Source organism: Bubalus bubalis, chromosome 20, assembly GCF_019923935.1.
Source record: "Bubalus bubalis isolate 160015118507 breed Murrah chromosome 20, NDDB_SH_1, whole genome shotgun sequence".
Lineage (NCBI taxonomy): Eukaryota > Metazoa > Chordata > Mammalia > Artiodactyla > Bovidae > Bubalus > Bubalus bubalis.
In genome coordinates this window covers 25374701-25379294 of record NC_059176.1, presented here as the reverse complement: position 1 = coordinate 25379294, position 4594 = coordinate 25374701, and the positions used below count along the sequence as shown (strand labels likewise).

Sequence of the window (4594 nt, the reverse complement as noted above, 5' to 3'; positions counted from 1 at the left end):
TAATTTTTTGTTTTGTTTCTGTTTAATCTTTCAGGACTTGGATGGCACATGGTGGCAGTGAATAGAAGGACCAAAGTATCACCCCACGCTGGTTAAAGGGGAAAACACAGCTCTGCAATGAGAAGGATCAGGCTGTGATCCATTGTATGATTGCACTGATCAATCTTGGTCTCAGTATTGGTGGGGCAACCAGATATTGTGTGGACCTGACATGATGTAGCACAAAGGACATAGTCTCACCCATGAAGTATTCTTACCCAAAATGTTTAACCTGAATCTAACCAACCTTTTATATCCAACTACCAGCTTACAAGGAATAGAGGAACAAGGGAAATGACATCCCAAGGAAATCATCAGAGTGAAAAGGTAGAAATATTCTTCAAGACATACAGAGATTCTTCAACAAATCAATGGCACTAAAAAAAAAGTGTTGGAGACTATTCTAGATTATAAGAGACTTATGAAGAATAAAACCAAATACAACATGTGGATTTTGTTGGATTGTGGTTTGAACACACCAGTTGTAAATGACATTTTGGGGGAAATTGGGGAAATTTTAATGTAGATCAGGTATTAGATTATATTAAGAAACTGCTAATTTTGTTAGGTGTGATAAAGGTCTCTGGTGTACAGCCAGGGCTCAGAATCTCAGGTTTGGGCTCAGTGAGACTCGGGCCCCAGACCTAGGTGTTCACAAGATCAAGAGTAATAATAAGTCGCATGGATTTTTGGGAAGCATGTGAATTTCACTGGACTGAAAACTGTTCTGAAGTCCCCAAGGAGCCAATATTATGATCAATTCTTCAGAATAAGTCAATAATGAGTAGAGTCATGTGTTATCCAATTTTCACCTGATATATGTCATTGTCCAGGAAGAAAGTAACCCTTCCTGTTGGTATCTTTGGTAAAACTTCAGTTTTGGTCAGTTCTGTCTCACAACTCCTTTCTCATGTCCATGCATGAAATGTGGGGATGTGAAAAAACTGGCATTAGTAAATGGGATTTCTTAATTTGCTTTTGATAGGCTTGTTTGTACATCACATGAGCTGAAGTTCATGCTACCTTAAAAAAAGTTGTGATGGTTTGAGTTGTCTGCTTTGTTTCTGTTAATTTAACTATTCATAGGATCCATCACCCTAATAAAGGTAACCACAAATTAATTACCATGGCTTGGATGGCCACTCACCTAATTCCACTGACTTTGGTCCAGAAATACTATAGAAAGTAAGGTTCTTGAATCTCTATTTAAATCTCACTTCTCGTACACCCGTGGTGGATGCATGTTGATGTATGGCAAAACCAATACAATACTGTAAAGTAAAAAATAATGATAATAATTAAAAAAAAAAAAACTCACTTCTTTTATCTTGATGTAGAGCTTGCAGCCCCAGATTCTACACAGTGTTTCTAAGTACTGGGAAAAAGAAGAAATTCACATTTATTGAGAAGCCATTATTGGCCAGGCATTATAATAACTACTTAATCTATTTTCACTCATTTAAGTTCAAATTAATATAGAGTAGTAGTTAAGAAGACTGAATCTAGAAAAATGAAATCTGAGCGAGAAAAAGAGGGAGGAAGAGAAGAAGCAGGGATGTAAAATCAGTAAAATATTAACAATTACTGAATCTAAATGGAGGGTGTATAGGTACTCTGTACTATATTCTTTCAACTTTTGAAATTTTTCACAATAAAAAAGAATGTCCTTAAATAGATAAACATAGTCATCATGTGACCTAGCATATGACTGCTAGATACATAACCAAGAAAAATGAAAGCCTAAATTTGCACATAAGAACACTTGTACACAAATGCTCACAGCCCCATTACTCCTGATAGGCAAAAAGTGAAAATAACCCAAAATTTGATTGTATGGATAGATATCCATACAATGGCATATTATTTGGCAATAAAGAGGAATGAGGTTCTGATATATGCAACAGCATGGATACATTTTGAAAGCATTATGTTAAGTAAAAGAAGCCAATTATAAAGAAAAACACATATTTTACTATTGTATTTACATAAAATGTTTAGAAAACGCAAAACTATAGAAATATGAAATAGATTAGTAGCTGCCAAGAGCTGGAAGCAGGGGATTAGGGTTGAAGTGATTGTTAATAGATATGAGATTTCTTTGTGGAATTTACTCAAGTGTTTAAATGTTCTTTTGATGAATTTGTTGGGGAGAAAGTGGTCTCCCCATCCTATTCCTCCACCATCTTAGGACCGCCTCCTGAGATTTCTTTTAGGGGGGAGAAAAACATTTTTTAAATTTATTTCAGCTGTACTGGGTCTTAGTTGGAGCACACAAACTCGCAGCTGTGGCACAAGGGATCTGCTTCCTGACTAGGGATTGAACCCAGGCCATCTGCACCGGGAATGCAGTCTTAGCCACTGGGCTACCAGGGAGGTCCCTAGAGCGGATGAAAGTGTTTTAAAATTAGATTTTAGTGATGACTGCATAGCTATGAATGTACTAAAAACCACTGAATTTTACACTTTCAGTGGGTGAATTGTATGACATGTGGATTATATCTCGATAAAACTGTTTAAAAAAAAAAGAATGAAGTCTGGAGTCAAGACTGCCTGAATTTGCAGAGAAATGTTAATACGTCTCACTATGATTATATGTTTTTTTCTTTCCCTTATATTTCTGATTTTTGCTTTATGTATCTTTGTTTCTTTGTTGTTAGGTGTCTAATGGTTTATGATGTCTACCTTCTTTGTGAACTAAACCTTTTATCACTAAAAATACTCATCTTCGTTTCAAAGATAAACTCAAAATGGATTAAAGATCTAAATACAAGACCAGAAACTATAAAGCTCTTAGAGAAAAACATTGACAGAACACTCAATGACATAAATCAAAGCAAGATCCCCTTTGACCCACCTCCTAAAGTAATGGAAATAAAAACAAAAATAAACAAGTGGGACCTAATTAAACTTGAAAGCTTTTGCACAGCAAAGGAAACTGTAAGCAAGGTGAAAAGACAAACCTCAGAATGGGAGAAAATAATAGCAAATGAAACAACTGACAAAGAATTAATCTCCAAAATATACAAGCAGCTCATACAACTAGGCAAGCAAAAATAAACAATCAAAAAGCGGGAAAAAGACCTAAACAGATTATTTCCTCAAAGAAGACATACAAATGGCTAACAAACACATGAAAAGATGCTCAACACTGTTCATTATTAGAGAAATGCAAATCAAAACTACAATGAGATAATCACCTCACACCAGTCAGAATGGCCATCATAAAAAAGTCTACCAACAATAAATGTTGCAGAGGGTGTGGAGAAAAGGGAACCCTCTTGCCCTGCTGGTGGGAATGTAAATTGATACAGCTACTATGGAAGACAGTATGGAGATTACTTAAAAAACTAGGAATAAAACCACCATATGACCCAGCAACCCACTACAAGGCATATGCCCAGAGGAAACCAAAATTGAAAAAGACCACATGTACCCCAGTGTTCACTGCAGCACTATTCACAATAGCTAGAACATGGAAGCAACTTAGCTGTCCATTGACAGATGGATGGATGAGGAAGCTGTAGTATATGTATACAATGGAATATTACTCAGCCATAAAAAGGAACATATGTGAGTCAGTTCTAATGAGGTGGATGAACCTACAGCCTATTATACAGAGTGAAGTAAGTCAGAAAGAGAAAGAAAAGTCTTGTATATTAATGCATATATATGGAATCGAGAAAGATGGTACTGATGAAATTATTTGCAGGGCAGCAATGGAGACATGGACTATAAATAATAGACTTGTGGACCCAATGTGGTGGGGGTGGGGGGGAAGAGGTGGGGAGGGGTGGAGGGAGAGGGTGGAATGTATGGCGAGAATAACAGGGAAATTTTGCTGTATGACTCAGGGAGCTCAAACAGGGACTTTGACAACCTAGAGAGGTGGAATGGGGAGGGAGATGGGAGGGAAGTTCAGGAGGGAAGGGACATGTGTGTGCCTGTAACTCATTCATGTTGATATTAGGCAGAAAACAATAAAATTCTGTAAGGCAATTATCCTTCAGTTAAAAAAAAATTTAATAAAAAAAATTCATCTTTGTTTCATTTAAACAATAAATTAAAAAAAAAAAAAAAGACTGCCTGAGTTTGGATCCTGTTTCTGCTTTCTTTGTTATGCAACCTCGGGCAAGTTATTTAACCTCTAAGCAACTGTGTCTGGAGAGAAGCAGCAGCACCACCACTAGCCTTGTTTGAGGGGATGATCTATGAGAAAATCTATGTGAAGTGCCCAAAGTAAATGGTCAATATTAGCTATTATTAATATTCCTAATAATCCAACAACCCTAGAAGTTGGCACTAATCCCATTTTTCACATCGGAGCTCTGAGGCCCAAAAAGGTTAATAGTTTGCCTATGGTCATGAATCTAATAGAAAGTAAGAGTGGGCATTTTGACGACACATGACTGCAAAAGCCAGGCTTTTCCATCATGTGATTGTGCCTGCCAGAGTGGAGATATCTTTAGTGGTATAATATACATTTAAAGAAAGTGCTTCAAGAATCATGTAACTCATATGAGAAATCAATATGCTGAAAGAAACCCACATAATTTTG

At 36.6% G+C, this 4594-nt stretch overlaps 1 long non-coding RNA gene across 1 annotated transcript; it reads left to right on the top strand.

The window, feature by feature from the left end:
• The first annotated feature begins 233 nt into the window (after nt 1-233).
• On the top strand, nt 234-2799 carry LOC123330887. Its single transcript, XR_006547167.1, has 2 exons — nt 234-366; nt 2697-2799. It is a non-coding gene; the product is annotated as an uncharacterized LOC123330887 (long non-coding RNA).
• Nucleotides 2800-4594: the final 1795 nt, after the last annotated feature.